The 22645-nt window shown below is 40.0% G+C and overlaps 1 protein-coding gene across 1 annotated transcript in view; it reads right to left on the bottom strand.

Moving 5' to 3' along the window:
* The window catches only part of GPRIN2 (G protein regulated inducer of neurite outgrowth 2), an 18739-nt gene extending 9869 nt beyond the window's left edge, over positions 1–8870 (bottom strand). Inside the window, exon 1 of the mRNA XM_009893038.1 lies at positions 8628–8870. The gene's annotated coding sequence lies outside the window, so the exon portion shown is untranslated. The remainder of the gene's footprint in view (positions 1–8627) is intronic.
* Between the last annotated feature and the right edge of the window lie 13775 nt (positions 8871–22645).

Here is a 22645-nt window from a genome sequence, read left to right as displayed (position 1 = left end):
TGAGTACTAATGAACCTCAGCTATCTCCTTACTTAGGACCCAAGCAGAGATTGCTTCCCCCTAATGCTGAGGTTACTGTGCGTAGCCTAGTTACCAGTGACCAGGGGATAATAAAATACTATGTATATATATAATAATATTATACCAGGGGATAATAAAATACTTGCCATGTCAGAAAGTGAGCAGATTCAAACATTTGCCAATACATTCACCTCAAAGCAGAATGACAAGGCCATTGTGTCCACAATTATCCCAACAGCATAAGAAAAGTCAAGAAAAAGGATGAGCATTCGCTTTTAAGAAACAGCAGGGGCAGCCCACAGCCTAAAACCCTGGTAGAGTCTGAGCCAGGAAAGAAGAGGTGGGAACTCTAAATCCTAAAATGAAAAAGGCTAAAATGAGAGTGCCATGAGACAAGAGCCTGAGAAGGATGAACCAGAGGAGGCTATTTTAATGACGACTTGAATTAAATTCCCAGGAAAGAGAATTCACACAGGGCTGTAAACAAATTATTGGGAAAACAGAGAGGGGTGCACTCTATCATAAGGGAGGCATGTGTTGGGAGGTAGTCCTGACACCAGCACATGATGCACCGTGCAACTACGCGTCCTCTTCACCACCCTTCCTTATTTAATCATCTGTCCCAGAAACAACGTTAAAAAGATCAAAATCCTAAGAGATCTTTATAGAAGTTGTTTATAAGCAAAGTATCACTCCCACTATGTCTCCATGTGCACAGAGACCTACCTTAGTATACAACAAGCTGCCCTACAATACACCCGACAGAGCTAAAGTAGGAGATATTGTACAGTCGTATTTGATGCTTACTGTTAGTATTTGACAGCTCGCTTCTTTAAAGCTTATCTCTTCAGTCAGAAGACTTAAAACTTTTTCATTACAAATGAAATATGCTGATATGGTCATATAATCAGCTGTTTTCAGCAGCTGGGGCTTTAAAAAAAACCCCAACCATTGAATATCACAACAGCAGGCAACACTGACCTAGAATCATGCTTACAGTGAACAGTGTGTGCCTACAAAAGTGATACATTAATATAATTGCCTTTCTGGTTTAAGCAGAACGGAATTATGCAAAATGAAACTGTTAATTCAGCTGCCAGGTTTATGCTGTGAAGAATTGCTGCCCACTGATATCCAATGGCAGTACAAAAGTCTTGTGAGAAAAACATTTCATAATTTCTTTAGGAATTAATCTTTAATGCATGAAATTTGCATGAAAATTGCAGACCTGACTACATTTGGGTTTCTTTCAGAGAGACAGACACTAGGTGAACCTTTTCCTCTTCACAGCAGAGGATCCCACCACATGTACTAACTTGGAGGGGACAGGGTCACTTTGGTATTGAACGACTTATCCTTCTCAGAGCTCCTTTTTTGGGTCCCCTCTTCAATTCTGAGCAGACTAACCCCAAAGCAAACCCATTGATCTGAAACACTATATGGCCATAGCTTGCTCAGCAAGCTTCTACCTGTCAGACACCCGAGCCTGCAAACTGGGTGAATCACAGTTGCTTGTGAAGCATCAAGAACTTAAAAATCATACAGAAAAATCAAAAGCCTGCCTATGGCTTGCTTCCAATCTCACAGCAAGGGAGTACAGCTACATATAATACAATCTTCTTACAAGAGGCCAGCAGTTTGCACATCCAGCAAACTACACCCAAACTGGCTAAGTGGCTAAAATTCCTACTTGTAAATCCATGTGTTTTAGTAGAAAATATTCAAAGCATCATTTTTTGCTGTTTGTTTGAAAGCTCAATAGCAACAGTTAGAGGGAAGATATGAACTCAGCTTGGCTTAGCCCCTCTGCCATACTGGATATCCTAGCTTTAAATTCACGATTCAGCACTGTAGTTACCTTCTGAATATGGGAGCAATGAGACGGTCCACCCTGACAAGCCAATGTGCATCTGACACCTACAGCTCTGTCACACAATCTGTGTGAGACGATGGAGAGTTAGTGTGTGTGCTTTGGGCTGACAGGCAGGACATGGCTAACGTGCAGGGCTCAGCCTCCATCTAAGACATCCAGCCTCCCAGAAAAACTCACTCTCTTGGGCTTGGTCTTATGCCCATAGCGATCCCAGCTTGATAACTAGTTAGGGTGGCAGACAAGGCAAGCTGAAATCTGCCTTCAAAATACTGACTAGATATAGACACAAGTACAGTAGCTTTCATGTTCACCTATCATCCTTAATTGAGGGATAGCAATTCCTATAGCGGCATCAAACAGGAGTAACGGTGACAAAAGTAACAGTAACCTGAAGCTCTCCAAACATGTCTGTTTGGATAAAGGAAGGCAATATTTACAGATGGAAAGATGCCCCACCAAATAAAAAAAAAATATCAAAGATGGTTCATTCTTCGTCTCTATGTAATAGTTAAATCTCTTCGCTGCCTAAAAAAGCCTGGCAACTTATCTAGCAAGACCTAGTAGTTTACCCTCATTTCTTGTTTCCTTATTTTTCCCTGTGGTTGACCACCACAGAAGGGCTACAAAATCCCCTTTAATTCCTTAAATGACAGTGTTTATGAACTGTACACAAAACGTTAGAGAAAGATTCAAAAAGGCAATCCATCTACCTCCAGAATTTCCTCTCAGCAGTGGTAGGCAGAAGACTGACTTCTAGATTATAAAAAACAATTGCTCAGTAATTAGAAAGAGGAAACAATTGCCTTCTAATTCTGTCTGTCCTCACTGACATACGGTATGACCTTGAGCAAGTCATTCACTTTGTGACTCAGTTTACTCATCTGTGACTCAGGGATTAGATGCAGAATCCCCTGATGTAGGTATTTAAATGCTTAATTCATGATTGCAGAGCATTCTGAAATGATATAAATGAAAGATATTAAATATAAGACATTGAGAAGAATATATTCTGACCCTTCTTTCGTAATATTAGGTTTGAAAGAAATAGAGTATCTCTACATGAAATTCTTGTTGCACTTGCAGACAACTCATTCTACCAGTAAAGGTCAGACACTATCCATGCCTCAGAAGCATCTGGTTAATGCACCCCCTCCTCCAGCTTCCCAGCATCAGGTAAGGATGACTAATCTTAAGGATTCCAAATACATAAAACTAGTATTAATAGAATTTCTCAAAATTTATATACTGTATATCATATGATACAATATGCATGCTAACAAATGCATATTATATATGCACGGCATATTAAGTAGCAGTGATTTAGTATAAGTAGATTCATTATTCCTTTATAAGCAGAGCTGTCACAACTGCAGACCATGTTGTCCTGCATTCACTTACAAGCTTTGATTTACTATGATGAAATTTTCATGGAAATCTCTCTAGCAGAGAGATTCTGTGAGGGGGGGGGGAAGAAAAATTAAAAAAAAATAAAAATATCAGTCTTTGTTTCACACCGCAAGCTGTCTTTTATATTTCTTTAAGCTGAAAAAGAACTGGCAATCTCTATCCAGAGGGATAAGTGGTGCTACGCACATATAGTCAAGTGAGTATTGAAAAGGACTGAAAAGACAACCATCTAATCATGTTTCATAGCATTGCTAAAAGTTCCTGTTGCCTGACTGTAGTATAAGCTACCTTTGAAACTATATATACAAAGAATATGGGAGGAACTAGGAAGAATAAGTTTCCTTTTCAAACCTGGTATTTTGTCATAAATAACAGTTGTTATACCCAAGTGTGGTGTCTCTTTCTCAAAAAAGCAACTCTCCCAGTTACTCTGTGGTCTAATCAGACATATGTGTGCAGCTATTATCTACAGTTTTCAGAAAACATCTGAAAGGGATGAAAGGGAACATCTCTCTAGTCTCACAGGACTGAAAGAAGAAAAACATTCGAACTTGGCTAGAGGAGAGCCCATGTTCACAAGATCTTATCCAAAGCTTAAGGACAGAAAACCCAAGACACAGTAAAGCAGTAGACTAAAGCTTGCAAACATTTTGTCAAATCTGAGTATGTGAAGAACTTTCTCAAGAACTTATGTTTACAGCCTGCTGTATGTAAACAAGCAAGTTTCCCCTCTTCTTGGCTAATCTCAACTACAAAATGAGTTGCAGAAGTCTCTACTTCCTTATTAATGTTTAATGATGTCAGAAACAAAATATTGAGGTATAAATACAGAACAACGCAGGAGCTATAAGACAATAGAGGTTCCTGCCATCACCAGGGTAGAGGAAGATCCCACCTGTACGACACGAACAGCTAGAGGACAACTCTTTAAGCATCTGCTGTTAATGACTAGCAGCAAGATACTGATTATAAAGAACTCGGTCTCTGTTATAGGAATTCTTTGCTTTTCGAACATTGGTTTGAACATATCCAAATACAAGTGGAAAAAACCCTAAGAAATCTGATCTGACCTCATAGCTGTTGCTGCTTTGAGCAGGAGGTTGGAACAGATGAGTTCCCAAGGTCCCTTCCAAATGGAATGATTCAATGATTTTTTTAATTGTTTTCATAATTTTGTGCTTTTATCTGTCATTGCAATGAGGAAGCTTTCATATATCTTCTCATCCTGAGCCTTAAAAGAAGTTGGAATGTGCAACCATTTTGCAATATTAAGCCCTTTGTTTAATTGAATAGTGGAACCTGTACCTTTTACTGAAATGAGGTAAAACAGGAATGACTTTTCAAAAGAACCACAAAAAGTGATCCCTGTATTCTACCGGCAAGATGATACATATGAAGGAGGCAACGAACTCCGAAAGTTTCTTTCCGGACTGTTAGCACCTTTCTTGTTACTATATCAACAAAAGGACTCCACCCCTTCCACAGTTTAAAGGCCATATAGAACCAAATAAAAATGCTAAACCAAGATGTATCTTTTTCCTTGACAAGATTTCAAGACATACTTATCCTCCCTCGTCAGTCACAAAACCTGAACTTTCCCAGAAGATTCTTTGGAGAAAGCAATAAAATAATTTTAAGTCTAAAAAAAAAAAATCCAGTTTAGAAGAGTTAGGGTGGCTTTGCGTATTCATCATCTCTCCAATTTCCATGTCAGGTTTGCTTAGTTTAAGCTGGAAAGGAAGTCAGATCTTTCAATTCAGCTCAGATGAACTGGGTTCTGTCAGTCTTATGCACTGTTGACTACAGTAAAGCTCTCCAAAAGTCAAATGAAGGTCTAACAACTGCTCAATCTCATTAACCTTCATTGTACACTCAGATGTGCCCTTGCTAAAGCTTAATTAGCAAATATCCTGAAGATGGAGAAATACTCTTGCTCCTTTCTCTGTTTTGTATTAAATCCACAATGCATAAGAGTTAAGCCATATTTTGGAAGACATATTACTTTAAAGATGCACAGAGGGACAGTGCTTTTACAATGCTATTTTGGTGCAGAATGACGTTTGGATAATAACTCACGTGCTTAGCGCTCACACTCAACCCCATGCTAGCGAAGACCTGGCTAACGTCAACTTCATTTAGTTAGCTTGTCCCTGTTCCCAAGCTCTGAGTGTATATATACCTAAGTAGGCTCAAAGTGATTTTTTGCAGTTCCTGTTGCTAAAGATATTTTCTCTGAGTGGAATTTTATTCTGAAGAACTTTAACAACTTTTGTAAAGGAAAACACCTTCTTCCCCACCATCCACTAAAGAATCAGAGGATACTCCTAAAGGACAGTTCTTAACATACATATGAACTATCAGCTGCATAGCTCTAGATTAATTTAGCAGTTATAATGTATCCTTAAGAAATAATGCATAAAATTATCTTAACCAGAGAATGGCTCATTTAGTGTCTCTCATTTCACTGCTTTCTCACTGTATCCCTTGTGCAGGTATTCCTGACCACCATAACCCAACATTTATTTTCATTCTCCCCCTCTTTTTGCTTTTACAGAAAAGTTGTCTCTCTCTCGCCACTGAAACACCACCCCCCCAAACCCCCCCAAGATAAAAAAAAGACTATTAAAGAGTTTGGATTATTCAGATCTTCCAGAATTTTAATAACTCAAAGAGAAGTGTTTTCACATACAATACTGTATATGCACACAGCTTTACAGTTTACACCAGGTAAAAAACTCTTATTACTGTTCAATGAAACTGCAAGAATTTACCAAAAGGACCATGCCCACAAAGCCTATGGTGCTGCTCATGGTCACAGGAAAAATTAAAAAAATAAAAAGAAATATTGCAAGGCTGACAAGGAAAGTAAAGCGTAAGATCATTTGCAGCCTATGATTCATGCTATGCTATTGTTCTTGGGCCAGAAGGGTTTGGGACTACAAGCGATTAAATATCACATACATCTGCCAAAGATACACATTTTTGCCTTTTTTTTGGTCTCTTTTAGGAAGCAAGAGAATTGCCTAATGACTTGAGAGTCACTTGCAACAGTAAAACTATGGCATATGATAACAAAAATAGAATTTTTATTTTTTCTGATTCATTGAGAAAAATAGAGAACACAGAAAATGAATAAATACCATTAACAGTGCTCTGTCAGGTTCCTGAGCCTTTGAAAGCATCTTTCCTAGGCTGTATTCTCTTGCAAATTGTATAACCACTTGCAATATCCAAATACAAGGGACCAGTCAGGTACACTCCATCCTCATTTTCAAACATTAACTATAGTGGAAAGGAATAGAGGATTCAGCCTCTTTAATCTCCAGAAGAGTTGCTGAAGAAGGAAGAGGATTTTGCTGCTGTTCTACACAGAACTAACCAGCCTGCAGACAGGTGTAACATCTCACTGGTACAGCAAATACCTCTGCTCATCTGTAGTGTTTTGAAGCTACCTCCAATTTACCCTTTGTCATTTTCCTTAATAGAAAGAAAATGAAAATTCAGAAGTATAATGATCATCAGTAACAATTTTTGTCTGTTCTACCCTCCCTCATACACTTATTTTTCAAGTTTATTTTGAATATATATAGTTTACTATGGAAAGAAAAATGTGAATTTGGTATGGTTATCTAATGGGGAATTACCATTCCTGGAAATAAACCAACTCAGACATCACAAGGCTATATGCAGTTCACTGCTTTTGTTGTTTATGCAGCCCTAGATAACTGTCAGATAAACTAAACTGTAGCTGCAGCTCTCTCTAGAGTGCAGCTAAGATAAAATGTCTGGATAATAAAAAGACAACAAACCACTACAGAGAAGAGTGTTTTACAGAGTAACTGATATACAGCACGAAAACATGAAGCCCTCATCTAATCCACCTTCAGAAATGAAACCTTCCCCAAACCTAATTCTTTTACACAAAGCCATGCAGAGGTCTTCAAACCCAGATCTTAACACAATCTAGGTCCTGCAAACATTCAGACATATGCTTAACCTTAAACATGCAAACAACTATTTGCAAGCTTTAATCAACATCTTGGTGCAAGGAAATAATCAGTATTTTTGTATCAGATGATTACTTTGAAGCATAAGTCACTGGAAAAGAGGTAGATTTTGATCTTTATATGGTCCATCTTATTTATGCACAAGCTCAACATCTTGCAAAATATATTTATCCAATGGTTATCTTTTCGGTCACCTTTCATGCTTAGAGTTCTCTAAACAGAAATAACTCCTTGCTCTCCACCTCTCTTTTAAAACCTCTTCCCCTAAAATCCAGAAGCGCATCAGCACAAATTCTTACTTTTAAGCATAGGAGGTTATAAAGTACAACATATGCCATATGCACAAAATGCACTTTTACTATGGTTTCCGATTTGAAACATTTACTCTAGTGACAATAAAAAGTCAAATCAAACATTTTAATTTGGAAAAGAAATGTTTTAGTTTAAAAGAAAATTTTGTCAGTCATTCTAAATACTTATTGATCATTTAACTAGGAAAGAAGAGAAGGCACTGAAATATTCCTCAGTTTTTCTCTTGTGTTGAATATTAACTTCTTAGGAATCTAAAAATCATGTGGTACACATGGTGGAAAAAACAAGGGAAACCATTCTCTAGCAGATTAGTACTAAAAGGTAACAATTTAAAGCAATACAATTTACTCTTTTTTTTTTTTTGTATCAAAACTCCAACACACACAAAGATAATAAAAAAGCATCTTCATAAACTTGCAGATGTGCAAAGGAATAAGATGAATGGGATTATGGGTTTTTTCTCCCCCAAAGAAACACTGACGAGTATATTCTAGAAACACTTGCTGAAAGACAAATACCTTTTTTTTTTTTGTATCAAAACTCCAACACACACAAAGATAATAAAAAAGCATCTTCATAAACTTGCAGATGTGCAAAGGAATAAGATGAATGGGATTATGGGGTTTTTCTCCCCCAAAGAAACACTGACAAGTATATTCTAGAAGCACTTGCTGAAAGACAAATACATACACATCTAAGTGAAAGACACCAGCACAAACCCCCCACCTTCTGCACAACTACATTAAATTCAATTAAAGCTCAGAGCCATAGTTCCCCATCATTTCAGTAAAAGAGAAATCTCCAATTTCCTGGGCTTTTCAGTCCAGCTATAAATCCCCTGCTGCCAACACAGCACTTACAGAAGCCTGGGTCTGTCTCTGTGCAGCTCCTCTCCCTTCCCCTCATCTGCTTTGTTATTGTCAAAGACCTGCTGGCAAAACAGAGAGGACTCGGTGTCCTTACAGGAGATGAGAGAGTGGGCAATGCATGACTCCCGTGGTCCTTACCTTCCCCCTACTCAGAGATTGCACATCCAGCTTCCCCGTCCAAGTTACTTGGAGGGTATTTAAAATAGACGCTCAGAAATTTGAGGAGAATGAAAGCCAAAAGTGTTCAGATTTCCTTTAGAAACTGGGTTCCTTGATCCGCCTGGTGCTGTTGACACTAAGGTGAGCATATGATAAGGGGAAGGAGGAGGGATTGTTAGAGAGCATCAAAGGCAGGAGACTGGGAGATGGGGTTTCCTCTGCCTAGACGTGACGCCCCTTCCTGCCTCCCCCCTTGGCTGGGGAGGAAATAAAATGGAGCCTGGGAGGGAGGGAGAGAGATAATCCTGTGACTTCATCTGATTAGAGAAACTGGGCCTGTGCAGAGCCGACAATGCCGCCAGGGAAGCACAGGGAGGGGAGGCAAAGAGGGGCAGGAAGAGGAGGAGCAGAGGGGGAAGAACAGAAATGATAAGGGAAAAAAGAAAATTATACAAAGGAACTGGCGCCTGGGCCAAGACATCTTGGATGTATTCGATTTCTACTCTTGTGTAAATGTGAAATCACTACTAGGAAACACCCGTTGCTTCTGGTAATCTGGAGGGATCAGGAAAAAACAAAACAAAACAAAACCAAAACCCAGAATGCATCGGTTGTTTAGACATGGACTGGGAAAAAGGATGTCCCAATGGACTGAAAAGAGTGAGATTGTTTGAGCCGAGTAGGGAGAAATGGAATAAGCAGTATGCTGCAGATAGTGATCTAGTTTGTCATGGACAGGACACAATTTAGAACAAATTTTCTATTGCAAGTCATTTTTGAGAACCTGTTTCCGCTTACTAAAACAAATCTTAGTTGAACCAAAGTGACTTAAAAAAAAGTACGTATCAGCACACACATCAGGGTGCTTGCAGCTGTGGCCTTGGTTGCCCTCCCACAAGCCCCACGTCCTGGCAGCTACACTCCCAGCCATGCCCTCCTTCCCTCCCTCTCTCCCACGCCTGGCACAGGCACTTGCGGGGTCATGGCTGCCCACCTGCACCACTGTGCTACTGCACCCCATGAGGGATCCCCAGCTTGCAGGAGAGTGCAACCAGTCTGGCCCTCACCGCGGAGATGGGAAGGCACTGGCAGAGTCGCAAGGGTGCTGCTGTTGGACATCCCCTGTTGTGTCCTCCCCTGTCAGGGAAACCTAGCCTCGAGGACCCAGGTATCCAGGTCCCTCCAAGCTGCCAGGTGTAACCCACAGTGCACTGGGGAACGCTGAGGACAGATGTGGCCAGGGGAGTCCTGTCCCCATCTATAGCGGTCTGTTTCTGTAAAGAACCTCATCTTTCACTCACCTTTGTCAGCTGCTACACTCAGTCCTTTCCTAGGCACCACTCCTTGTCTCTGCATCGAGAGCTGCTTTTATTTCCTTCTGGTCTATTCCCATCCATTTAAAGCTTCACCTCAAGGCAGACTGGGTGGATCTCTGATGGGGCAAAGAGAAGGATGCCAAAACATCAGAAAATAACCCTTGCAAGTTTTCAAGGAATGAGTTAATACCTTTTCAGTAAAACACAGCACATTCTCACTTTGTTCCTTCGTCTTCACCCAGTAGCCTCCCGTCACGCCTAGCTCAACTGAGAAAGGGGGACCAAGACCCTCCTCCTGATGCTTTTAGGAACACAAGATTGCTCCTGGAGCCTTCAAAAGGGGCTGCAAAACCAGTCATTTTCTATGTGCTTCCAGGCTTTGTTCCCAAGACATTCCTCTCCCCCCAACCACACACACACACTCACTGAGCAATTATTCCTTGGGCTACAGGTCAGGAAGCATTTCAGGGGTTAACAGCCTTGCACAGGTCAGCAGCAGCTTTCCAGCTGCTTTATTTTACTTGCCATGTTTATTATAGCAAAGAAGCAGAGTAGGCACTTGAACTCAGCAGTTCGTGCTGACCTTGTGCATCCTTCCTGCAAGGCCGGAAACAGAAGTTCCTCAATCCCATCCCTTCCAGAGCACTCTTATCAGTGTTCCTGGTGGCCCATGATCATGCCCAGGCAACCCTCCCCCCAGTGGCATAGGACTGCTTTGATGCTGCAGGGAGAGGACTCTCTAGCAGCGTTTTTGCTTGCTTTCTTATTCCAGCAAAAGACTTAGCTGACATGATGAGAGACACCTCTGGCACTTGTAGCTATTCCAACATTGTTCCAGGGGTGGCAGTGCCCACCTGTGGAACAACATAGTGTATGACTGTTCCAGTCAAATGCATCTTCCAAACTTGTCCCAAGTTGTCCAAATGATACCCCAAGAACATATAAAGGATACAATCTGAGGGTAATATTGCATTTCTCTTTTTTTACGGGGAGAAGTTGCATAGCTCTCCTGTCTTGGATTTGGTATGTCCAGCAAGGTTGACTATTTTCATTAAAGGCATCAAAATGTGCTTACTGAAAGATACTGGTGACCAACTTTTACCTCAACACATTACACATCTGGGCATCCATAACAAAACGATTGGCATACAGCTTTTTCATTTTACATTTAATTAGGAAAGGTGTAAAGATGTTTCAAATTCAAATTTGGAGATTTTATTCTGTATCTTTAACAATGTTGTAAGTTAAAGGAAACCGAGAAGTCAATAGCCTACAGATACATTAGGCTAAATCCAGAAAACGTTGATGAATTTCTTTTGGGAAGAAGGGAACCATTGTTTTTGAACAGGATTTTTGCAGAACAGTTCTGCCACTGTTGCTCAGTCTGACTAGCATCCATGTTTCCCCCTGAAAACTCCACCCAGGGTTTAAACATGTGAGAATGTGTTTACTTTCTTGAATTTAAAGTCTTACAGCCAGCCATGGAAAAGAGCTTTCAAAATTACTATTTACTGATTTGGGTGCTTGAAGATTGTAAGGAAACAAGCCAGCAGCCCCATGACTTTGAGTGACCTCATGTGAGGAGACGCAGTTAGCTCTGCTTGCCTGGTGAAGAAGGGCACCACTGGGCAGAGCTGTCAGACCCACGAGCCAGTTTTTGTCACCTCAGCCTCCATCCAGGCAATCACAGCTTCCACATTTAAGAGAGAAGCAGCCTAGTCCTAGCCCAGGAACCCTCTGTCTAACCTAAAATTCATTAACCTCGCTGTGGCCATCTACCCCTCTTCAGAAGAGGGTATGGGGTGGGAAAACTATCCTGATCTCTTGGCTCCTCTATATGAGAGCTAAGAACTTGTACTGAAGCCCGCTGCTCATGCCTTCCTGTTTATAACCCTACAGCCTTTTCTTGCGCTGCCTGGACTGCTGTCATTTGTGATAACTTTTTCATGCCAGGTGGGGCAATTTGGACGTGCCCAGACTGTGGTTGCTGAACTCCTCCATCGGCCTTGAACCCCCCGAGCTCTGCTCCTGGCAGAGCTGCTCTTTGAGGAGGCAGGTCCAAGCATCCCCGGAGGGAGAGTGCCCTGCTGGAAGTGCCTTTCTGCGCTGACTCACAAAAACGCTGCTTGCAATTTGTTCATATCTCTGTCTGGGGGCTCTGTACGCAAACCCTGGAAGGCTGACATTTGCTGTCTGTTGATTCAAAGCCACTTAAGTCAGTGAAACTGCACCTGCAACCAGGCTGATTTTAGCTTAATGCAGCTCTAGAATATGTTCTAGTCTACAACAATAATGTAGCCCTCCAGGAACAATATGCTGTCTTGTGGGTAACACTGCTCATTTGCCTGAATGTCATCTGCCACAGTCAATTTGGATCAGGTCTTGAATATCTCCATTGTAAAGTATTTTTGTCTGTTTCTGAAGAGTAACAGCACTTAGCGCAGTCTGAGAGCGCCTTCAGGATAGTAACTAATTCACCATACCCGAACTTAACTTCTACTATGCCTATAACCAATGAGAAGCTCTCCACTCTAGATACTGCTAGCCCCTTATTGAAATTGGCATTCTGTATGCAGTGCCAGGTTTGCAGTTTTTGTTTATGCTCAGATACTCAAAATAATTCCAGTCAGTCCAGTACAGGAGCTAGCATAGCAAGTGTTTTCACAACACTTGAGGCAAGGGAAATGCATCTGAGACTGTTTGAAAACATAAAACTGACCATCACCTTCCATTTGACTGGAGAAGCACAATTATTTCTAACAGAATTTTACAAAGAAAGCAATTTTGTCAGATAAGCAATATCACAAAAATATCAAATTTTAGGTAAACGTGCAACAGCTGTAATTCAAAGATAATTTACAGATAGAATCCATCTGATCACGTTAACATTCTACTTCAGAACGCAATGCCACTTATACATAAATGCTTAACTTATTAAAAATCTCTGTATTTCTCACGTACAGGAGTTATTTACTTCTCGTGTCATCTTCTCCGTACAGGAGTTATTTAAGAAAATGAGCTCTTCTCAAATTCTCAGACTTCCCAGTACTGACTGAGAACTACACCCAGGAAGTAGTGTTCAGAATCACAACTTACCCTCTATTGTCATTTTCCCCAAAGTGTAAACCAGTCTGTGCTATTTCTGCATTCCTTCCCCTTCTCCTACCACTCCTGGCACTCAGACTCCATAGTGAAAACCTTACACTGCAGGGTTAGACGAGCACTAGTGCTCAGGCAGCGTGTGAACACCTTCAGGGGGTGTGGGCAGGTGTGTGTGTGTGTGTGTGTGTGTGTGCACGTGCATGAATACTTTTAGCCTGCATAAGGCAGCACTGGGCATTAACAACCTGAAGATCCACTGAGAATTAGGGAAAAAGTGAGAATGAAGATGGCAATCTTCTCTAGTGATTAGTCAATATGGGAACAGTATATATACTGGGATCCGGTCTCTATTCTAAGGGTGGTTTATTCATTTAATCCAATGAGCATTCTGTGTTTTAAAAACTGACACTGAACCCTTCCCCTAAAGAGCCTCATTGCCCGAGTTGCACTACAATGCCTGTGATAGCCTAATAAGAAGCCACTGTTAAAAAGCAGTAACAGCCTTACTCTTTATGGACTCCACTATTATATATCCAAGATAAATAGATCAACAGAAAAAAGCTACTTTTATACATCTCATTAAGGATATGCTGGGGGGGGCTGTATATCTATTTTTAGAAAAGAATAGCTGTCAGACACATTTAGAGTGTTTGTATCTGGTGAGCAGTGTGATGACTTCTGCTGCTTCTGCCTGGGAGAAGGTAGCTGCTGGTTAGACAGCCCAATCGTAGCAAGTATGGTCTATGAATAAGCCTCTCTTCTGCAATTTTATTTTCCCGTGAAAAGGAAGATGATTTGTGTGGGTTTATATCATCTGTTGATAAGTTGTTATGAAATCTGCCAGGTCATCTACATTCATCTTTCTTGGGAATAATGCTGTAACACTACTGGCATGACTTTTTTCAAGGAGCAGCATAGATGTAGTACTCTTCTTTGGGGGATTAATCTTTTTGAAAGCTGTCAGACTTTTTAATACTGTGAAAACTGGTGGTTTTGAGCCGTGTCATCTCCTTTCTTTTTCATCTTGGATTTAAGAGCAGCTTTCTCAAAGCAGACCAGTTCTTTTGCCTTTATTTTGCCTTGGCAGTTTGCAAGGCAGCCTGCTGATATAAGCAATCTCATATATTTCAAAGACTTAGCAAATCTCTACCCAGCACTATTTATTTTTTGTTTGGTTATCAAATGAATAGAACAACAGCTGATTATGGAGAATGCAAAGAAGATCCCTCTTTTAAGCATGCTTTGTTATAAACTAAAGATTTCATGACGTAAAACCTTAAATCTCATCTGAAATCAAGGGACTATCACATGGGCACCCTGCTCTCACTTCTCCTTTTCCCAGATCTCATTTCCTCCCATGCACAACTGCCAGAACGTCTCCTCTGTACTCTACAGTTGCTTAATATCCAGCAGCAAAAACAAATAAATAACAGCACAAAAAATAACCCTTCAAGCCAGTTTTGGGGTAGCTTTAAACTGCCTTTCATGCAATAAGGGCTTTGGCCTTTTTGAGAATTTAATCACATGGTTAGCTTCACTCTGCATTTCATTGCTAGTCTTCCATCTGTTCTGTTGCTCTCGAGTGGAAAGGAGGCAAGCCAGCACCACATAAGCTGGCAGGGCTCCCCAGGCCTGCTCACACATAAAGAGTACAAAACATTACACTTTGAGAAGTCACCAATAGTTCTGTCCTATGTGACTTGTCCACCAAAACACTACTGCAAATTTGGATCTGAACTCTTTTGCAAATGGTGTGATTAAAAAAAATGATTTGATCTTTGGACGTATTTGGATGTATAAAAGTATTGGAGTCTTTTCTAGATTTTAGGTGGTGCCTAGGGCTGAGTGTTGTCAACAAAGCATGCTGTAGAGAGAGTTAGCTCTACTTAATGGGAGTCAAGCACCTAAATAAAAACTTGAACTTTGATGCCTCAATTTCCAGGTGTAAAATCAGGAAATGGTATCAGCAAGAAGCTGGGGAAGGCACCAAGGAAAACACTGTACAAGAGGAAAGTACTGTATCCTGGGAGCATAATTTCTGGCCCTGATGCACTTTGAAAAAACATAGCTCTGCAGCTCCAAGAAAGGCTTTGTTTTCCCATATGACCTGGAATAGTCTCACACAATTTAGACCACAGTCATTATAGTATAGTTGTCTGTTGGCCCCACTGCGTGTGGATTGACTCCAGCCCACTCAACACTCCTAAATCCAGCCTCCCTTTACCCAGAAAATACGCTTGGGCAGCACACCTACCCACCCCCATCTCTGCCCCATGCAGCCCGATCCTTCCTATACTGGTGTCCCTGACTTCTCTCAGGTGAGCCGAGAGGCTCATCCAGGCTATGCTGGGGAGACAGTATTATGGAAGGAAGAGAGATGGAGGACAGAGGCTTCAGGGAAGTTGGGGGAGTTTGAAGAGGATTTGGATGTAGTCCCTGTGGTTGCCTATATCAGGCCACCCTCATAAGAGGCATGACCCTTGGTTAAATGAAACAGAGACTAAATTATTACGCAACCAATATACCAGGTGACACTCAAATTAGACACAAGCTGAGAACAACAGCACTGCATATTAAATAAGGCTTGCACAAAGAAGACCTATAGTGTAGTACACACAGATTTCAGAGCAGCCCCACAGCAAGGGAATAATGCTATTCCAAGCACACCCAGTGCCAGAGGCAGTCCAGCGAGATGGACTGTAAACCCCAGGCTAGTTCTGCCTGCAATAATCTGCAGGGTTGACTCCGTGACAGATTGCAATGCAGTAGCAGTGTTTATGCAACTAAATCTTGTTCTAATCTATTAGTTTATGTAACCTTTGCTCATGGACATACTGACTCATAGGTCTCAGGAATCTAAAGAAAATCTCCCCTTTTAACTCTCTCCCATCCTTCCACCACCAGTTGCCAAATAAAGAAATAGATTGTCAGAGATCTCATTCATTCTCTTTGAGGAAAAATTACAATGGTAGTGGGGAAAAGCTATCAACTGAAGTCCTAAAACCCAGCATACTTCTTCATACATAAAACCCAAGTTATATAATAAGCTGGCTAATGGTAGGCAGGTGTCCTTCAGGCTAGCATTTCAACCACAGAAGGTACCATCTGAGCCCCAGGCTGGGAAAGGGACAGAAATTGTTTACTTAGCTCCTAGGGAATAAATACTGCTCTCTAGCATTCAGATATTACCTTTCTGAGTAAAGCAAGGCAACAATATCTGTGGGAATGACACTAATTCTTAACTTTAAAGATTTACGTTCATCCTTCTTGTATTTCTTGCATTTTCTAGAACATTTTCACATATATTTTAAGTGAGGAGCTAACAGCAGGAACATTGTGCAGCATTCCAGCTGCAGCAGTCATAGTTCTAGTGACTGCTACATGAAGTGTGCCCACATCAGCGTATTTTGGCCCTTCCTAGCTAGGCTCTAACCTAGATTTGTGAAAGGATTTGACTTAAGATGAAGCCTTTTTCATTTTTCGGGGCTGGTGGTTTTGGTTTGGTTTTTTTTTTTTGCTTCCAATTGAATAGTTTACATAGCTGCTGTGATGTTGCTCATGTGACACTTAACTACGCTCTACTGATTTAATTTCTAACCCTTTGTATTGAGGATTCATGCACAGGACAAAGCCGTTCTGTATCACTTGGAATTAAATGTATTTGGAGCCAAATCCAATTAGGTGTATTTAGGAGAGCTCATTATGTATTTTTGATGCATACTAGACACTATCAATACTTGACAAATATGCTGCAAATAAGGTATTCCTTATTATATGTTGCAAAAGCAGTATAAGAACAGGCATAGTGCCTTTTTCTACTATGTCCTGTTACACATTAGGATGGTCTCATAGCAGATTCTGTGATCACATTGAACCGTTTATTCTGGCAGAGCCAGAAGATGGGTCCAAATAATGTCTGTCATGTTTTAGCTCTGCCCTGTGGGGCGGTTGGCAAAGCAAAGCCTGCAGAGGGAGCCCAAGGACGGAGCCTGCCCTGCAGCCTGCCAGCCACTTCCCAAAGAGAAAAGGGTAATTTATGCAGATGAAATAAGGACTTAATTATACAAAAAGTTTATATTTTTTTCCCTACGCTCAGAATTTTTTATTTATTTATTTTACATCCTCGACCCTCAAGATCTCGCTACCGTTTTGCCCAGGCATTTGGGCACTTTTTTTTTTTAAACACAAAAATGTATGGGATGATATCTGTAAATCTGTTGTTGCTACACACAGAACAGTTTTAGGTGCATGTGCATGCAGAAAAAATAGTAAGTTAAAGCAAACAGATCTTCAGCTTTCAGTATCTCATTCTAGTTGTATATGGTACCAAAAACAAACATCCAATTTTGCTCTCTGTTAAAAGTTTGTATCCCATAAGGCTGTAGCAATTAGGGCTATATCACATATAGTATAACTGCTATCCCATATATATGATTTTGTGCTTTCCTACACTTCCCCCAAATCTTAAGATGCATTCCTGTCTACAGATTCATCTGCCTGCTCAGCAATCCCTGTCCATTTGTCTCAGAGTAGTCATACCTTACCTACATTATGTCTGGCCTTAACCCATTATCTCTTCCAGAGGGAGTCACAATTAGGAACTACTGCCTAAAATAAAAGTTAGTCTTGCCTTAGAGCAACATTTGTTGTTCGTTGCTACAGCTGTGTGAACAGTTTATTTTGCATGTGTACATAAGTAATCTTGCAAGGCCTTGTCAAAGTTACGAAGTTTAGATTACTATTACCAAGGCTAGGTAGTGTACAAAACCAGAACAAAAGGGCAGATATTGCCCCCAAAAAGCTTCCAAGCCATGCCAGCCAGAGCTTCACAAGTTACGTTCTCTGCAAAAATCATTACAAGCCTTGTGCACAACATCTGTGAACTCGGAGCTTATTAATAAAAGTAATTTTAAAGGAACATTTTGTACTGTTTTTCTTAAAACAGCAACAGCTGCTAACTTTCTTAATGCCATTTACACTACCAAAAAAACCACACAACCATGAGAACATATTCCAGTAAAAACAGACTTGGTATTTCTGAAATTCCTATTGTAAAACACAGGAAGGAAAAGTCAATTGAAAGGAATAAAAGTTCACATTTTCTGCATTCTGTTTCATACAGAAAAAAAAAAAGTCACCTTTAAGAGAACTTTTTGGTTTGCTCTATTGATTCATACCAAAGCCCAACTTTGGACAGGAGGTGGTGCCATAGCTCGCATAAATTTTACTATTAGGTAACACCAACAGTTAAAACATACTAGAAGCAAAAGGAAAAGTTAAAAAAGAGAAACCTTCTGAGTTCTGTAGAAGTGCTGATATGCAGACTTTACCTACGTATACTTTCATATCACTAGGTAAACTATAACACTGCTGAAAAGATTTGTAAAAAGGCCCTAAAGAGAAAGTAAATGCATTGTGTGTTCATGTCTGCCTGGGACTTCAAATACCTAGCAAAAGATCACTACCAAAGCATGAAAAAAGTCCGTCTTGCACAGCATGCTCTGTGCAAGCTGTAGCAGTTTTCCGTGAGCCCAAGGCTCCATCAACCAGTTCTGTGCCAGAAGGAAACTGATGGGACAGATATGCTCAGGTGGAAGGTTTGCACAGGTCCAGAAAGCATTCTGCATGCCTCTCCCTGAAGAAAACCAAGGTTAGCTGCAGTGTCAGGGGTTATACTGGGTGAAGATAAAATACCAAAGTAGGAATCCAAACCCCTTCAACTAGGGCTAATGCTACCTCCCCTCCCGCTTTTCTTCTTTTGCTGTCTTTCTCCCTAGGCCCTTCTAGCAGCACCAAACATCGCAGCTTTTGAAGATTTTTTTCCTGGTGGCCCTGACTCTACCCCCATTTCATACCTGTAATTTTACTGGGAGAGCTGTTCTGGATTGTAGCCTAGAACACTCAGAGTTAGAGTGCTTAAAGGTAACGACTGTCAAGAGCAAAGCTGACAGAAAACAATTCTGGCAGACTCATTCGCTTCTGGATGCACTTACTGTCCCATTCCCATCTTTTCTTTTGAAAGGAAACTAACAAGTGACTCCCAAAATGACTAGAAAAGATATTTTATGACAGAGTAGATCTTTCTTTCACATTTTCTTTTCTGAAAGAGTCAATTATCTGTAGCCTGCTAAAGCTAAGAATTAGGTGTTAGTCCAAGGCCAACAGTAGATTGTGGGAGAAATTCTTATCTCAGTTACACAAGTGTGAATCTGAAGGAACTCTTGTTACTAAACAATCTATAAAATAAGGATAACAATAACTATTATTATCCAAAAAGATTTTGTGATGGTTAACTACCAGTAATTAACACCAGTGCAGAAACTGGGACCCTGGGAATGAAAGGCACTATAGAAATTTTAAGTATTCAATATTCCTCCTATTCACAATTATACTTCTCAATGCAATCTATTTGTTGTAGTTAGGGTGCCCATCAATGCTCCCTGAAACCCCTAATCTATTATGTCCCTGACTGATTCACCAGCCCCAATAAAATTAGTTACATTTTAATTGGAAAAAGACACCCCTCTGCCTCTTTCTAGATGCCATTCTATCTGAAGGTGCCACCAGTGTAAAGATCAAAATTCACAACCACAAGCAAGTCAGTGCGAAGGCAGAAGAATTTGAATACATGTCACTTAAAATGCCTGGATTTAAAGATCATTTTTGGGCTGCCAAATGGGATTAAAATTAATAAAAAATTAAAAGTTTAAAAAATCCTTTCATTGAAAGGGATCTGTTGTAACTTTAAGATTGTTAATAAATTAGACTTTAGAAGGAAACTGTCAACAGAATTATTCTAGAATTACTTATCATTAGAAGAATCTACTGATGCTTGTGACTTCACAGCTATATCTTCTTTAAGTATTTCTCTATCCTCTGTCATGGGATGCCTCTACAAACAGCATTAATTACATGCAGCCAACTTGATTGTAAGCAGAATGGTATAAAGTGCCAAGCAAATATTTCACAAAGATACTAAATTTAAAAAATAGATGCATTTCAATTTCACCCACTCTAGTGGAAACTAAGAATATTATATGATAAATGATGCAAACAGATTACTTAAGTTGGTGTCTTATGAGAAATGTGAAAACATTTTAAATCAACACATTTTAGAAAACTGTTCTGTGACAGAACATTCTGTAGTTTGAGTGTTCTGACTTTTTAAATCAATTCCGTAAGAGACTATAATCCCTTTCCAACTTCTCTATTTTTCAGAAGGCTTAAGAGCAACATTACAGCAGATTTTCAGGCTTACCTTTTCTACACGTCTCTTCCAGTGACCACGTCTGCCTTCTCAGCATTAGTTTCAGCTTTGCCAAAGCAAGAAGGAAGCCTCCACCTGTGCAGCCATAAAAATTACATCATAATTTCAGCATTCAAAACAAGACTACCACCAGAGCAAGGAAATCACCTACACATAAAGCAGTGTCAGACATACACAGTAAAAACTATGGTATTTGGTACCTCCCCAGATGATGAGCTATGCAATTTCATGAGAATGTGTATTTTCAAAAACATGACTGGAATGTGCCACCAGAGTCAGCAAAACAGAACACTGAGAAAAGCATACTTAAGAAATATGCATTACTATTTGGGAGCCTGACTTCTTTCTTTTCTTGCTAACACTACAAAACTAATTAAGAAGTGAGGATAATGCAGCATCCTTTACCCTGTATTCTAAACTAGGATGTCTTGGTTATTATCCTGAAGTACTGTAAATACAATTTTGTAGTTACAAGTAGAATTTTCATGTGGGCTTTCAAGGGCCAAAGTTTTACTGTAAGAAGACTTGGATATAGACACTGAAAGATGTATACGATATGTTACAAAAAACCCATTAGAAACTTAGAATATTTATAGCACAATATCTAGATCCACAAAACATTAAACTCTCAGCTTGCTCTCTGCTGTTCCAGAGATAAACTTTCTCTGAGAAAACCAAATTATTTTTCAAATCCAGCAGGGGAGAAACACAACTGAATAAATATTCACAGCATTAACTGAGCAGAGAGTGTGAGTCTATCCTGGTCAAGGCTGAAATACACAGAATACATCTTTGTTAAGGCAATACTACATAGTTGAAATGAACAGACCTGTTAAAATGCCCTAACTTAGGCAGACATTTTCAGAATTCTCTCTGATACAACAGCAAAGTTACAGTATGTGAACGTGGGCAGATCAGTATTAACTTATATTTGAACCTAGAGCTGGGCTTTTAAAATAAAAAGGAAATCATACCAGCTACTGGCTGGAAGCAATCAGGACCATAATCAGTCATGCAGTGGATGTAGAGAAACATGCTCCATCTGTTGCTCCTGGGCTCTCCCATACTACCTGCTGCAAGCAGACACTTTCAGACACACAGCAAGCAGTATTTATGTGTTTGGTTTCTATTAATGAGTTTTAGTTCCTTCAAATATAGTAGTGGACAGGATGAAACAGGGAACCTGTAAAGAATCAGGACTAGGAAGGAGGTTAGTAATCAGACATAATGGAGGGTATAATTGTGTTCCTCATGTCTTGTATTTATTTTGATTTCCAACTGGTGCTAGAACTCAGTACAGAAAGATTAGAGAACAGAAAGTTTGGGGTACAGCACAGAATCAAAATTAAAGCTCCCTGCTTAGCAGCTTTGCCGTTAATTCCTTCCACAGGAATTTGGAGAGGACGAGATCTGCTCCTCCAAGCTCACCCCATCCCATCCACTGACTCGTTGAAACAAGAGTTGAATCAGCAGATGGTTATATTGCTTCCCAGACACATACACTTCACACTGCTCTACACAAGCAGCACAGCTTTTATGGGAGGCAGCACACCTGGCTGGGATCATTTTAACTGTTCAGTAGCCTTCTGCAAAGCAGTCAGATGTTTAAAGCAACTTTGCGATCCTCACACAGACATAATTGCAAGCTCAAGCAAGAACACTGTAATAGAAAGCACATAGTTGTTGGTCTTTCCACACAACTCAAAACTTTCAGTTGTCTCAAACTTGCTTATAGACTTTATCCTTACAAGTGCAAAACTGATGAGCAAAAAATCTATACTTCAATATTACTACTAATTTGATATAGAAATAAGAATAGCAAAAGCATTGACTACATAATATTTATTAAAAGTGCAAAACTGAAATATATGCAGCTTTTCCTTCTTGAGGTAAAAATGAGCTAAATACTTTCTTACTTATGGAGGACTCAACAATTAATAGAAAAAACCTAGCCACGCTATATCTACAGCAGGACATTTTAAATGCAATTAAAAATTCTAAGATTCCACAGAAACAGATGATATTTCATTAGAATCCTGCTGGTTTAATTCCTATGCATTTCTTTGGCTTTTTAGATTAAATGGCACTATGCAAATGCGTGCAACAGTTGTGAACAGAACAAGCATGTATAATACAAATAGTTGCTAAATTTAAGGTATAGCTTCTTGTCGTACTGGCTGAGAAAAGCATGGTGAAAGAGAATAATTTTGTTTCTGAGCTATGCATGAGTCATTTTGTTAGTTATGTTCGGTCATATTGATTACACACACAGGAAATTAAAGATCATTACATTTCTAAATACAAATAGGGAA

Source organism: Charadrius vociferus, unplaced genomic scaffold (genome assembly GCF_000708025.1).
Source record: "Charadrius vociferus isolate BGI_N301 unplaced genomic scaffold, ASM70802v2 scaffold429, whole genome shotgun sequence".
Taxonomy (NCBI): domain Eukaryota; kingdom Metazoa; phylum Chordata; class Aves; order Charadriiformes; family Charadriidae; genus Charadrius; species Charadrius vociferus.
The sequence above is the reverse complement of the archived record's forward strand: the minus strand, read 5'-3'. Positions and strand labels throughout refer to the sequence as shown.